A 16,669-nucleotide genomic window follows, 5' to 3' on the forward strand; every position below is an offset into this window, starting at 1 on the left:
ATCACTAGCATAATTATATAAAACATATGTCTGAAATAAAAGTAACATTAGGAAACAGAATTTGGGAAATATCTTTAGCAAATATGACATAGTCTTGAGGGTCTTACTATATGTTATTTTTTGTCTTAAAAATTATTCTTCTATAACTTTCCAAGCTGTCTTTATAACTCTTTGTTCTTTTTTAAAAATTTGTTTAATTGGAGGCTAATTACAGTACAATATTGTGGTGGTTTTTGCCATACATCAGCATTAATCAGTCATGGGTGTACATAGGTCCAGCCATCCTGAACATAGGTCCCCACCCATTGTCAGGGGACATTCAACTTTAAGGAATCCAATATGTTGCGGTTTTCTTCCTTTGTGTGCCATTTCTTTTTTTTTTTTTTTTTTAATTTTTTTTTTTTTTTTGCATTTATTCAAGTTTTCATTTTATTATTTAGGAATGCATTGTTTAACATGACTTACTGGACTTTTCCATTTATTATTCTTTTAGACAGTTCCTTTTTTTCACAGATAGTAAACACTCTGCCAAGCAGTATAATTCCATATCTCCAGTTTCTCATTGCCTCTTTTTTTTTTTAATTTTTTTTTAATTATTTGCTATTTTATTTTATTTTATTATTTTTTTTTTTAAGAAAATAAAGTTTTGCCAAAAATCAAAATGAATACACCACAGGTATACATGTGCTCCCCATCCTGAACCCCCCTCCCCCTCCCTCCCCACACCATCCCTCTGGGTCGTCCCAGTGCACCAGCCCCAAGCATCCAGTATCGTGCATTGAACCTGGACTGGCATCTCGTTTCATACATGATATTTTACATGTTTCAATGCCATTCTCCCAAATCTTCCCACCCTCTCCCTCTCCCACAGAGTCCATAAGACTGTTCTATACATCTGTGTCTCTTTTGCTGTCTCGTATACAGTGTTATCGTTACCATCTTTCTAAATTCCATATATATGCGTTAGTATACTGTATTGGTGTTTTTCCTTCTGGCTTACTTCACTCTGTATAATAGGCTCCAGTTTCATCCACCTCATTAGAACTGATTCAAATGTATTCTTTTTAATGGCTGAGTAATACTCCATTGTGTATATGTACCACAGCTTTCTTATCCATTCATCTGCTAATGGACATCTAGGTTGCTTCCATGTCCTGGCTATTATAAACAGTGCTGTGATGAACATTGGGGTACACGTGTCTCTTTCCCTTCTGGTTTCCTCAGTGTGTATGCCCAGCAGTGGGATTGCTGGATCATAAGGCAGTTCTATTTCCAGTTTTTTAAGGAATCTCCACACTGTTCTCCATAGTGGCTGTACTAGTTTGCATTCCCACCAACAGTGTAAGAGAGTTCCCTTTTCTCCACACCCTCTCCAGCATTTATTATTTGTAGACTTTTGGATGGCAGCCATTCTGACTGGTGTGAAATGGTACCTCATAGTGGTTTTGATTTGCATTTCTCTGATAATGAGTGATGTTGAGCATCTTTTCATGTGTTTGTTAGCCATCTGTATGTCTTCTTTGGAGAAATGTCTATTTAGTTCTTTGGCCCATTTTTTGATTGGGTCATTTATTTTTCTAGAGTTGAGCTGTAGGAGTTGCTTGTATATTTTTGAGATTAGTTGTTTGTCGGTTGCTTCATTTGCTATTATTTTCTCCCATTCTGAAGGCTGTCTTTTCACCTTGCTAATAGTTTCCTTTGATGTGCAGAAGCTTTTAAGGTTAATTAGGTCCCATTTGTTTATTTTTGCTTTTATTTCCAATATTCTGGGAGGTGGGTCACAGAGGATCCTGCTGTGATGTATGTCAGAGAGTGTTTTGCCTATGTTCTCCTCTAGGAGTTTTATAGTTTCTGGTCTTACGTTGAGATCTTTAATCCATTTTGAGTTTATTTTTGTATATGGTGTGAGAAAGTGTTCTAGTTTCATTCTTTTACAAGTGGTTGACCAGTTTTCCCAGCACCACTTGTTAAAGAGATTGTCTTTAATCCATTGTATATTCTTGCCTCCTTTGTCAAAGATAAGGTGTCCATATGTGCGTGGATTTATCTCTGGGCTTTCTATTTTGTTCCATTGATCTATATTTCTGTCTTTGTGCCAGTACCATACTGTCTTGATAACTGTGGCTTTGTAGTAGAGCCTGAAGTCAGGTAGGTTGATTCCTCCAGTTCCATTTTTCTTTCTCAAGATCGCTTTGGCTATTCGAGGTTTTTTGTGTTTCCATACAAATTGTGAAATTATTTGTTCTAGCTCTGTGAAGAATACTGTTGGTAGCTTGATAGGGATTGCATTGAATCTATAAATTGCTTTGGGTAGTATACTCATTTTCACTATATTGATTCTTCCAATCCATGAACATGGTATATTTCTCCATCTATTAGTGTCCTCTTTGATTTCTTTCACCAGTGTTTTATAGTTTTCTATATATAGGTCTTTAGTTTCTTTAGGTAGATATATTCCTAAGTATTTTATTCTTTCCATTGCAATGGTGAATGGAATTGTTTCCTTAATTTCTCTTTCTGTTTTCTCATTATTAGTGTATAGGAATGCAAGGGATTTCTGTGTGTTGATTTTATATCCTGCCATTTTATATCCTGTGTGCCATTTCTTAAGAATTCTTAGTTCCTTATCAATTCCTATTCCAGGAACAAGTAGAGCTGCATGCAGTTCTCAGGACTGAGATCATGAAAAAGGGTACCTGCCTGGATTCCTCTCAGTGGCTCTCTTCAATGACTCTTTTCAGCGTCAGTGACCTTGTATGTATTAGACTATCCATTTTGTTGCAATTGATGGGATTTCATCCTTTGTAATGGCTGAGTAATCAATTTACTAAAGATACATAAGACTGCATTTTTGCTAATAAAATACCTTTGTTTCACTAGAGACTTGTAGAAACCTGCCAAGCTCACTTTCCTACCCGGGCTTTCAAGACCTCTTTGAGAGGACACCCTATGCCTCCGTGAGTGGTACAAGCCCTGTCCTAGGGCTTTATTGGTTTTCTGCGTAACCCAGGAAATTCTAGCCTCTTTTTCTCTTTTGCTTTCTTATCGTTGACTCCAGACGACCAGGTTCTGATCCATTAAAGGACCACAACAACCCATCCCTCTGGGTTATCCCAGAGCACCAGCTTTGGGTGCCCTGCTTCATGCATCGAATTTGCACTGGTCATCTATTTTACATGTGGTAATATACATGTTTTAATGCTAATCTCTCATATTGTCTCACCCTTGCCTTCTCCCACAGAGTCCAAAAATCTGTTCTTTATATCTGTGTCTCTTTCGCTGTTTTGCATATAGGGTCATCTTTACCATCTTTCTAAATACCATATATATACTTTAATATACTGCATTAGTATTTCTCTTTCTGGCTTACTTCACTCTGTATAATAGGCTCCAGTTTCATCCACCTCATTAGAACTGACTCACATGTGTTATTTTTTTATAGCTGAGTAATATTCCATTGTGTATATATACCACAACTAAACCATTCATCTGCCAGTGGACATCTAGGTTGCTTCCATGTCCTAGCTATTGTAAACAGTGCTGCAATGAACATTAGGGTACAATGTATCTCTTTCAGGTCTGGTTTCCTTAATGTGTGTGCCCAACAGTGGGATTGCTGGGTCATATGGCAGTTCTATTTCCAGTTTTTTAAGGAATCTTCACATTATTCTCCGTAGTAGCTGTACTAGTTTGCATTCCCACCAGCAGTATAAGAGGGTTCCCTTTTCTCCACACCGTCTCCAGCATTTATTGTTTGTAGACTTTTTGACGGCAGCCATTATGACTAGTGTGAGATGGTACCTTATTGTGGTTTTAATTTGCATTTCTCTAATAATGAGTGATGTTGAGCATCTTTTCATGTGTTTGTTAACCATCTGTATGTCTTCTTTGGAGAAATGTCTCTTTAGTTCTTTGGCCCATTTTTTGATTGGGTCATTTATTTTTCTGGTATTGAGCTGCATGACCTGCTTATATATTTTTGAGATTAATTCTTTGTCAGTTGCTCCGTTTGCTATTATTTTCTCCCATTCTGAAGGCTGTCCTTTCACCTTGCTTATAGTTTCCTTCATTGTGCAAAAGCTTTTAAGTTTAATTAGGTCCCATTTGTTTATTTTTGCTTTTATTTCCATTTCTCTGTGAGGTGGATCACAGAGAATCCTGCTGTGATTTATGTCAGATAGTGTGCTGCCTCTGTTTTCCTCTAAGTTTTATTGTTTCTGGTCTTCCATTTAGATCTTTAATCCATTTTAGTTTATTTTTGTGTATGATGTTAGAAAGTGTTCTAGTTTCATTCTTTTACAGGTGGTTGACCAGTTTTCCCAGCACCACTTGGTAAAGAGATTGTTTTTTATCCATTGTTTATTTTTGCCTCTTTTGTCAAAGATAAGGGGTCTATCGGTGCATGGATTTATCTCTGGGTTTTCTGTCTTGTTCCATTGATCTGTATTTCTGTCTTTGTGCCAGTATCATATTGTCTTGATGACTGTAGCTTTGTAGTATAGTTTGAAGTCAGGCAGGTTGATTCCTCCAGTTCATTCTTCTTTCTCAAGATTGCTTTGCCTATTCGAGTTTTTTTTGTGTTTCCATATGAATTTTGAAATTATTTGTTCTAGTTCTGTGCAAAATAGGTAGGGATTGTGTTGAATCTATAGATTGTTTTGGGTAGTATACTCATTTTCACTGTGTTGATTCTTCCAATCCATGAATGTGGTCTATTTCTCCATCTATTTGTGTTATCTTTGATGACTTTCATCAGTGTTTTATAGTTTTCTATATATATATAGGTCTTTTGTTTCTTTAGGTAAATTTTATTCCTAGGCATATAAGTATTGTTAAACATTTGTAGATTTTTGTAACTTTATAAGAGCAAATAAGTTAATGAACAGTTAATAACAAGATTTAGCCTTTAGAAACCAGGTGATTCGGGAGCATTGAAGAAAATCTAAACGTATTCTTGACTTGAGTAGCAGAACTTCTAAGTCAAGAATCACACTGATTGTCCTGAGTTTCTTACTCTGTATATATAAGTATTTTAAAGTTGACATCACTTGAAAGCAAAAGGAAATCAAGGTCATAAGCAATGAATTGTTGATAAAATAAATATCAGTTCAGTTCAGTTCACTCGCTCAGTCGTGTCCGACTCTTTGCGACCCTATGAATCGCAGCACATCAGGCCTCCCTGTCCATCACCAACTCCCGGAGTTCACTCAGACTCACGTCCATCGAGTCAGTGATGCCATCCAGCCATCTCATCCTCTGTCGTCCCCTTCTCCTCCTGCCCCCAATCCCTCCCAGCATCAGAGTTTTTTCCAATGAGTTAACTCTTTGCATGAGGTGGCCAAATATAGCTGATGTTAAAAAAAATTCAACCCCACTTATAATGAAGGGAATGCAAATTTTAAAAACTTCAAATGCTCGTGTCTCAGATTAAGAAAGCTATCCTGATTGTTAAATAGTACAGAAGGGCATGTCAGTGATGTTCACTCATTCCCTTTTGGGTCAGTAATGTTATGAGAGCTTTTTTCCCAAGAAATGTGAATTAAAATTTACACATAATGATATTTGAAATAGAATTAATTATAATATAAGGAATAGAATGGTATTATTATTCTATATTAGAGAATAAATTAACACCCAGTCCTATGTTAAAATGGTACATAAAAATTAAATTTTTTAGAAAGAATATTTAATGATATTGAAAGTAGTTATAATAAACGGAACAAGCAGAATGCAAAATTTTTATTATGTATAATATTTATTTTTTAAATTAATTTTTATTGGAGTATAGTTGTTTTACAATGTTGTGTTAGTTTCTACCATACAGAAAAGTGAATCAGCTGTGCATACACATATATCCCCTTTTCTGGATTTCCTTCCCATTTAGGTCACCACAGTGAATCTAGTTCCCTGAACTATACTGTAGTTTCTCATTAGTTATGTATTTTATGTAGTATCAGTAGTGAATATATGTCAATTCCAATCTCCTAATCCACCCCCACCCTTGGTATCCATACATTGTTTTCTATTTCTGCTTTGCAAATGAAATCATTTTTACCATTTTTTAAGATTTTATAATACATATATGCATTAATATATTATATTTGTTTTTCACTTTTTGATTTACTTCACTCTGTAAGACAGTCTCTAGGTCCATTCGCATCTCTATAAATGACCCAATTCATTCCTCTTTATGGCTGAGTAATATTCCATTGTATATATGTACCACATCTTCTTTATCCATTCCTCTGTTGATGAACACTTAGGTTGTTTCTATGTCCTGGCTATTGTAAATGATGCTACAATTAATGTTAGGGTGTGTATGTCATTTCGAATGATGATTTTCTCCAAGTATATGCCAGTGGTAGGATTATTGGGCCATATGCTATTCTATTTTTAGTTTTTTAATGATCCTGTATACTGTTCTTCTTAGTGGCTGTATCAATTTACATTCACACCCTCTCCAGCATTTATTGTTTATAGAGTTTTTGTTGATGGCCATTTTGACTGGCAAGAGGTGATACCTCATTGTAATTTTGATTTGCATTTTGCTAATAATTAGTGATGTTGAGCATCTTTTCATGTGTTTGTGGCCATCTGTATGTCTTCTTTGGAGAAATGTCTATTTAGGTCTTCTTCCCATTTTTTGATTCTTTGTTTTTCTGATATTGAGCTGCTTGAATTGCTTGTGTATTTTGGAGACTAATCCTTTGTCACTTGCCTCATTTGCAACTATTTTCTCCCATTCTGAGGGTTGTCTTTTAATCTTGTTCATGGTTTCCTTTGCTGTGCAAAATATTATATGTATTCTTAATTCTGACTTTTAAAGTATTCATACAAAAAGGCTAAAAATATGGGCATGATTATGGGTATTATTTTTTCATAATTTTTTGTTATTCTAACTATTTCTTTGCATTGCAATGTTATTTTTATAGCAATGCAAAATAGGCTGTATATAAAATTATTTTACAATGACCATCAAATCTTGAGTTAGTATATTATAAAAACATTTTAGATGATTTGTATAATTTGCTCCATTTGAGGCTTATAAAAAGGATGAATTTCATGAATATATTAAATACCTGGTTAGTTGAAGAATTTCAATAATTTTTCATGCTACTTTAAAAAAAATTTGGTTTGTATTTAGATGTACTTAACATTATAAAAACAAATTCCTGTTTGGCTCTTTCCTCCTACACTGAAGAACACAAAGTCCTAAAATGTGGAGGAGATAGGAAACTCTGGAATTATCTTCTCAAGATGACAGAGTTTATTGTTTAAAATTATTTTTTAATAAAATATTTCCTTAGGTGGATACTAGTTAAATGCTGACACCTTGCCAATTGTCAATTTTTGACAGTAATTTGTTTCTTGTGTTTGTTTTATCATTGTATAGTCAGTTGGAATAACAGTTTCTCTTGAGTTTTCATGGAGTTGCAGCAGGTTGAGAGCATTCCCTAAAATGTCCTTAGCAAGAGTGATTTTAAATAATACTAAGTTTTCTAATTTCTGAAAACATTCAGGATAACTGATAAAAAGGATTAAAATATTAGTCTCATCACATCTGTAGGTATTCTTGTAAAAGAAAGACAAATAAAAATATAACTTTTTCAAAAAGTAGGGAGTTTGAAAGATACCATGTTAGATGATGGATCCTCTTTCCTTTGAGCTACTTCTTTGCCAAAGGCCCATAAATACTGTCATTCATATATAAAACATTTAAAAAACTAATTATCAATATGCATACCTTTTCATATTCACTAGAAATGGTAGATATTTAACATGTATGGCACCCCACTCCAGTACTCTTGCCTGGAAAGTCCCATGGATGGAGGAGCCTGTGGGCTGCATGGGGTCGCTAAGAGTCGGACACAACTGAGCAACTTCACTTTCACTTTTCACTTTCATGCATTGGAGAAGGAAATGGCAACCCACTCCGGTGTTCTTGCCTGGAGAATCCCAGGGACCCGGGAGCCTGGTGGGCTGCTGTCTGTGGGGTCGCACAGAGTCAGACACGACTGAAGTGATTTAGCATAGCATAGCTATGTCAATTCACATGCTACTTAAATCACTCTATGGGATCCCTATCACATTTATTCAATATTTTTCTCTAACTATGTTTCTCCCCTCATTTTTTTGATTATTGGATTTTAGTTCTGTGTCTCATGTAAATTTACTCAAACAGGAAAAATACTTCCATGATCCTCTTGCCATGGAACAGGGACATTTCCAGTGAGAGAGTCAAACATGCAAAACTAGAAATTGGTAAATAAGAAATCTAGACCAGTAAGAATTGGCATTTATTTATTTAAACAGTTACACTTGCTTGTCAGTGTGTTAACTGGTTTATATGGATTCATTTATTTAATCTTAAATCATTTTCATGAAACAGACTGTTGAAGAAACTGATGACCACAGAGGTTATGAAACTGGTGTAAGGTCATATGGCTGGTAAATGGAATATCTGAGTCTGGAATCTGACTCTGCCTGGCCTCAGAGCCCACACTCTAGATTACCTAACTGTGCTAAGAGATTGGGAAGCAAGCTGAAAGCCTAGAAACCACGCAGTGCTTTGCTATTTTTTGTCAGAGGTTGGACTTATCACAAACAGAATCACTGGTTCATCCAGTAAGTTTTCTAGTATCATATCCCAACTGGTAAACAGGATCCCTATAGTGAGGTCTCAGAACAGAGTTCTCAGGCAGAACAGGATGTATTCATCAGAAAACCTCCTGATAACTAGCTGTCCCACTGGCTGTTGAATAGGGGAATTAAGTGGTATTGACCACAAATAATATGTACAGCAAAATCACTTTAAGGCCATGTAGATGTGTACAAATTATGTCAGTCAATGTGCTTCATGGAATGAAATGGTAGAAAAATAATGGCCTTTGGAGTATAAATCACAGTTGTTCTTTAAAACTCATTGCTTGAATAAGGTACTCTCAGAAATCTTTAGCTTTTCATTGTAGCATGGCCTCATAATGCCTGTTGAAGAGTTATTATGAGGAATAGTGACACTATTTTGAAAACACCCATATGACATAATAAATCTGAACTATTATTATTGTGTATACTATGAGTAATAGGTATTATTTATAGAATAAAGAGGGCCTTTATCTGCTCTGTGTGGAGTTCTCACATTAAGAAAAGATGTAATGCATTATATGAGCAAAGAGGCATACATGCAAATGCAGTTCTAATCATAAAAAGTAAAAATATGTATCTTACAATTAAAAGACAATTTTCTCAGTATGGAAGGGTGTGCTGATAATGTGTGTGTGAAAAATGACAGCATTAATTTCATTGTTCAGTCAACAAATTCTTATCCAGAGCCTAGTCTATTCTAGGTGGTAGAGATAGATTCAGTCTCTTTACACTGAAGAAAAGTAATGTGGGCATATACCTAAATCAGGCCATTTTTAATTGTCTTATTTTCATTTCAAAGTAGCAGCAAAGACCTGCTTGAGAAAAATGAAAACCTTACTTTAGGGCTTAAAAACAATGAAGTAAAATGTGGTATCCGTGAATAAGAAAATGTTTAAAATTTAAACTTAATTGACTAAACCCTGAATTAATTTTTTGAAAATGAGATAATCCTTAAAAAATATAAGGACAATTCAGTTGTAAAGTGAACTGTTTCTGATTGAAAATCTTGACATCTAAGCATGGTATATTGTGCATTTCAATAGTTAATGCCACACTAGTTATTATAATAGAAAATCTGCTCCAATTTAGTAATTTGTCGTGGTGAAAGTGACAGCAGTTCAGTTGTGTCTGACTGTGCGGCCCATGGACTGTCCATGGATTCTCCAGGCCGGAATACTGGTGTGGGTAGCAGTTCCCTTCTCAAGGGGATCTTCCCAACCCAGGGATCGAACCCAGGTCTCCCATATTGCAGGGGTATTCCTTACCAGCTGAGTCACCATGGAAGCCCAGGAATACTGGAGTGGGTAGCCTATCCCTTCTCCAGTGGATCTTCCTGACCCAGGAATTGAACTGGAGTCTCCTGCATTGCAGGTGGGTTCTTTACCAGCTGAGCTACCAGAGATGCCCATAACTTAACATAGTAATAGTTTAATTTTGCACACAGAAAGGTCAATATAAGTGTCCATGTTGGTTTTTAGAGGGATCTAGGCTTTTTGCCTGGGGCTTCCCTGGTGGCTCAGATGGTAAAGAATCTACCTGAAATGCAGGAGACCCGAGTTTGATCCCCAAGTTGGGAAGATCCCCTGGAGAAGGGAATGACAGCCCACTCCAGTATGCTTGCCTGAAGAATCCCATGCACAGAGGAGCCTGACAGGCTACAGTCCAAGAGGTGGCAAAGAGTCAGACACAACTGAGTGACTAAGCACACATGCAGACTCTTTGCCTAAGTATATCATCTTCAACCACATAGCTTCCAAAAGTCACTGGATAATGGAGAAGAATATGAGAGATTTAAGTCTGCAGCCTTGGAAATGAGGGACCATATTTCCAACCACATTCCAGTGGTTAGAACTTACTATCAGGGAGACTACAGTGTAGGTCAGTGGTATTCAATTTGTGGTCCATGCACTGGCTGCCCATCTGTAAAACTATTTGTTACTAATCTTTGGTAAGATCAGAAACTTGTTTTGGATGTAAATTAATTATGTATGTCACTGAGGACACTGTTGAGTATAGTGACACTAATCTTGATGAAGGAAGCCATTTATTGATTTACATTCTGGTATAAACTTCTAGTCGTGAACCAGCACTTTGAGTAGCACTGACTTAGCTGTGTGCTCTGGAGAAAGAGGAAACAGATTTGATGACCAGTTAGCCAGCTTTTGCTACATCCAACAGTATAGTTTAGATAGACATATATGCGGGAGTGATAATTGAGTCTGGGTTTTAAACATCTTTGAAGTCTTTTAATATTAAAATATATTACATAAATGAAAAATTATTTGCAATAGGTTAGTTTTTATAATGTTTGAAAATATTAAAGCATGGTCAAATTAAGAATGATTTAAAATAAACAACAATATAGGTTAACTAATTATCCTTACTGTAAATTTTTAAAATCAAATCTTACTGTAATTTTAACATGTAGCAGTTATGTTACACACACTCATATAGCTCTTGTTAACTGATTGCTAAGTCGCTTCAGTCGTGTCCGACTCTGTGTGACCCTATGACGGCAACCCACCAGGCTCCCTGTCCCTGGGATTCTGCAGGCAAGAACACTAGAGTGGGTTGCCATTTCCTTCTCCAATGCATGAAAGTGAAAAGTGAAAGTGAAGTTGCTCAGTCGTATCCGACTCTTTGCAACCCCATGGACTGCTATCAGGCTCCTCCGCCCATGGGATTTTCCAGGCAAGAGTACTGGAGTGGGGTACCATTGCCTTCTCCGCTTGTTAACTGAGGTAACTCAATTAACTCATATTAAAGCTAAAAATGTGAGACTTGACATGAAAGAATGCTACAAAAAGCATTACAGATAAGAAAATAGCTATATTTGAAGTAAATATTTGCTGTATCTCAACTATGTAATTCATCAGGTTCTTTCTAAAATAAGGATTCTTTTCAGGATTTTAGACATAACTATCATGAAGTATACCAAAGGAAGGATATGAGATCAAGTATGGATAATTAAACAGCAAAAACAAGGAAAAGGAAGACATTTAGAGAGTGACTTCATTTGTTTGAAGAGAATTTTCAAAATATAATGATGTCCACATTTAATGGTAGCACAAGACATATTAAAAATTTAAATATCTTTTGGATTAGTCACCATTTTGAATTATCCACCCCCTGTTTCTGTCTTTTAATGCGGAGAATCTAGTGTTTTCTGGCTTGCATGTTGTACCATTATTGTGACTTAATAATTGGGGCATGGAAAGGGACTAGCATAATCATATGGAAGAGATAGTACTGCCACATTGTAAACATGGGTGTATGCAGTACATGGAAGGGAGAAAAAAGTGACTTATACCATAAAAGAAAAATCAAAAGTGCCTGCAGATGGAATTAATGGAATAGATTTAGGTTGCACATGTACACGATGTTTGACATTCCTCTCTAAAACATCTCATATGGAAAGCCCAGTCTGTTCTGGTTAATATAGCTTTGACATACTCAGTGAATTCAAATCTAGATTGCAGAATATTTACATTGGTCAAAATTATTTCGATAATTTAGAATGAAGTGAATCTCTGGGATAAAAATATAAAGGTGTAGCTTTTCTTAATATTCATAAAAACTGAAGATTCAAAAGTGAGAAAACATAGATCCTAGTGTAGCTCTAGTTCAGTGTAGAAAAATAATTTCACCACTCGAGATTTTGGTTTCTTCATCTGTATTAAAAAAGTTTACTCCAGATGTTTTTTGATATTTTTGCTGTGCTATGTTTTAATCACAGAACATCAAGGGCCTCTTGGTAGAAATCTTGAGAATCACATGAAAGCAGAAAGCTGGAGCTTAATGGTAATATAGGATTTTTTTTTGTGTCAATGATACTTAAACGATGTACTCAGATATTAAGCCAGAAATTTCAGAGCCATCCTTTATATTCCTCTGAATGGAATGTATTTCCTCCTTGAGTTCACTCCACCCCAGCTTCAGTTTTATTATCAGTGTTTATTGAGGGCTTCACTTGGAGCAACATGCTCTGCTTAGTTGGTCAGTCATGTCTGACTCTTGTGACCCCGTGGACTGTAGCCTGCCAGGCTTCTCTGTCCATGGGGATTCTCCAGGTAAGAATACTGGAGTGGGTTGCCATGCCCTTCTCCAGAGGATCTTCCCAACCCAGGGATCAAACCCAGGTCTCCCACATTGCTGGCAGAATCTTGCTGTCTGAGCCACCAGGGAAGTCTGTGAATACTGGAATGGGTAGCCTATCCCTTCACTGGTGGATCTTCCTGACCCAGGAATTGAACTGGGGTCTCCTACATTGCAGGTGGATTCTTTACCAACTGAGCTACCAGGGAAGCTCCCACTTGGGGCAATAGGAGACCTCATTTCTTTTCCTTCAGACCTCTTTTCTACCTTCCACTGTTAGTGTTTGCTCTTACTGTCTCAGCAAAGCATAATACAACTGCTTTGCTTTCCTCCCTGCAACAGTACAAAGGTAAGAGGTTCATTTTCAGCCATTTCTGCCTCTGAAACATTGGGACTGAAAATAAGTATGGCAGAATTTTAACAGTTGAAGAGGTAACTATCTCATGAATGATCCACATTGACTTCCATCATTTCTTCTTTTTTTAATTTATTTATTTTAATTGGAGCCTAATTACTTTACAATATTGTGGTGGTTTTTGCCATACATTCACATGAATCGGCCATGGGTGTACATGTGTTCCCCATCCTGAACCTCCCTTTCACCTCCCTCCCCATCCCATCCCTCAGGGTTATCCCAGTGTACCAGCCCTGAGCACCCTGTCTCATGCATTGAACCTGGACTGGTGATCTGTTTCACATATTCACCAGTGGAAAGTCAGATTCCCTTTATGGTCTTTACTGGATAGTCAGAATCTCTCTTGAAAACTAGAAACATTCTTGAAAAGAGTTCTTAAACTCTTAGTCTCAGGAACCCTCCTTAGAAATTATCGAGCTCCCCAAAGAGTTTTTTGTTTATCTGGGTTATATGCATTAATATTTACTTTATTAGATATGAAAACCTAGAACATAATTTCCTAAAGAATAACTGTATTTTCTGAGTAAGAAGTTTAGTGAAAAGAGTGACATGATGTTACAAGTTTTGCAAATCTCTTGATGTCTGATTTAAGGAAAAATACAGCTACATATTGCTTCTACATTCAGTCTGCTACAGTGTGTTTTAATTGGCATATGTGGTAAAAATCAGGCTTCACAAAGATATGTAGTTGGGCAAAGGAGGGGTATTTCACTAGCCTTTGTAGATAATTAGCAACATTATTCTTTGATACTACACCAAAACTCAACAATAGTGGTAACTTAAAGATTAGTTTAAATTTGGGATTTGAAACCACAACAGTGCATTTTTCATCTCTGTTCCATTAAAATCTATTCATATACCTTGTACTTTGAATAGATCTTTTACCACTGTGTGATTTTTTAACATTATATATTGATCATTTGGAAAATATTGGTTCAACAAGTTATGCAGAACTTCTAAATGTGGACACATTTTACTATACAAAAAAACCCTCACATTCATTAATATCACCAATCTCATCCAGAAATCTTAAAGTATTGGGAAGCTGTCAGATTCATAATGGTTAATGTAAGTTTTCCAAAACTGAAAAAAATCTATTTGAAAGATTGAATTTTATCATTGGCAACAAATGTGAAATTGAAAAATTATTTTAGAGTGACAAGCCCATTTTGGTAAACTTTGAGGAAAATAGCTGGTAAATATCCAAGGCCAAAGAGCCAGTTTGTCTGGCAGTCATTCTTTCAAGTAAAAAAATGACCCTAATTGTCCTTTCTATCTCCTTTCTTGCTCAGGATACTCCAGCAAGAAAGAGTGTTCTTATGCCAATTGTGTTACACAGAGGTTGTCACAAAACAAATATTCAATATATAGTTTCTAATAAATATTGCGTAGTATTGTGATATCACTGATATACCAGACCAAGTTAGGCAGTTGTCCTTTCCCCCAATGCTAGAGTGTCCAATTCTGAAAGTCACCTATCATCTGTTTAGTGTACCTTAATGGACATAGGTGAGTCAACATTTATTTAAGGGAGTTAAATTGATAAGAAAAATCTGTTTCCTGTAAGAGCTTGCATTTGCTTAAATTCTTAATATATCTCAAGTTTTCTGAGACTAAAAATTACCCCAACCACTAGAAAGAAAGGTTATTATGTGAGACAATAGAGCTGTGAGATACCATGACAACAGCAATCATATTGCAATACACAAATGTATCAAATTAACCCATTGTACACCCTAAATTTACACAATGTTGTATGTCAAATAGAGTCAGTAAAAAAATAAATAAATCTAGGGAATATCAAGAGAAATTCTAGTGCCTTCTATTTAAAGGTTTTCTAATTTTGGATAAATAGATTTAGCCTTATAATACTACTTTAATGATAATTTATTACTACATTAAAAGTTCTCCATTATAAAAATAAATAAGCCTCAAGAATGACCATGACATATTCATGTTCAGCATTATAGAATTTTACTTCCTATCATTTAAGTCTCATACCTCCAGCAAAATCTTAGGGTTTATTTCATATTATTTTTAATTTTTATTATTGCATTTTATAGTTTCATTAGGTTATTTCTGGCTGTGCTGGATGTTGATTGCCGCCCAGGCTTTTCTCTAGCTGGGGCGAGCGGGGCTGCTCTCTAGTTGAGGGTGTGCTGGCTTCCCTTTGGCGGTGGCTTCTCTTGTTGAAGAGCACAGGCTTGGCAGTGGGCTCAGTAGCTGCACCTCATGGGCTCCAGAGCACAGGCTCGATAGTTGTGGTACATGGGCTTAGCTGTTTCATGGGATGAGGAATCTTCTGGACTAGGGACCAAACCTGTGTCCCTCATACCGGCAGGCAGACTCCCTACCACTGAGCCACCAGGGAAGCCCTATTACATTTTTTTTTTTTTAATCAAAAAGAAATATCAGAAGAAATGATCACTTGGTAATGAGAAACAAGCTAAAATATTCCAGTACTCATGAGTTGGGATAATGGAAAAATATAATAGTGGAACCAATTTGTGTCCTTTCTTTGATTTAAATTTATAAAACTACACTGACTTAGTTTCAGAATTTTTATAAACATTATCCTGTTATTGACTTTATTCTAGATATGTCTGTATAGGTATAGCAAAACATAGAACTAAGGAAGCACTTAAGCACTTACCAAGGGTATTTTATCACTGCAGAAAGGAAAACCGATTTTTGTTTTCCTAAGCAGAAGATTTGGAGGTCCAATTTGGAAAACTGTCTCCACTCTTTTTACCTAATTCTGATAGATGGACGAACATGAATGTCTAGCAGCCACTATTGCTTTGGGAGAATGGAGTGTAGAGAGTGGTGTGTGTGTGAGTGTGTCTCTGTGTGTGTGTGTGTGTGTGTGTGTTTAAGTTCTCCAGAAGCCAACATAAAGACCTTCTAGGGTATTATTTCTTGTGTTCAGAAAACTAGGCAAGGAGAAAGATTGCTGGCTTCAGCAAAACCTAAAAATACATCCTAGGTTAGGATTGTGCCTTCAGGTATATAATATTTTTTACTCTAGCCTGTCTTTCTTAGAAAATAAACTTCTGGTGGTGGCGGCAGTACAATTCGCAACCTAATTGTCATATTCTTCCAGCTTCATTTTCACCTACCAGAATTCAGTTGAATGTGAGAAAATGTGAACTGTTTCTGCAAATAGATGAATCATTAAATAGACTTTGAACTGACAAGTAAAAGACTGTTGGAATAGCTTATAAACTTGTTATTCTTCTTTATTCTTCATGGGTGTTCAAAAAATGTGGATTCTTGATAAAACTTGTTAAAATCATATTAACAATCATATTATTAATCATAATAAAATCATATTAACACTTGTTAAAATCCAAAGAACCCATATCTACAAAGAAGGATAAAATAGATTGAGGTTTACAAGTCACTTGGCCTTTTTTTTGGCGGGGGGGGGCGGCGGGTGTAATCTCACAACAGTTAACTTCTTTGAGCTTCAGGATCGCCATTTTTAAGACATGAGAAATAATATCTTGTGAA

The sequence above is a fragment of the Bos indicus x Bos taurus genome, chromosome 4 (genome assembly GCF_003369695.1).
Source record: "Bos indicus x Bos taurus breed Angus x Brahman F1 hybrid chromosome 4, Bos_hybrid_MaternalHap_v2.0, whole genome shotgun sequence".
NCBI classification, from domain to species: Eukaryota; Metazoa; Chordata; class Mammalia; order Artiodactyla; family Bovidae; genus Bos; species Bos indicus x Bos taurus.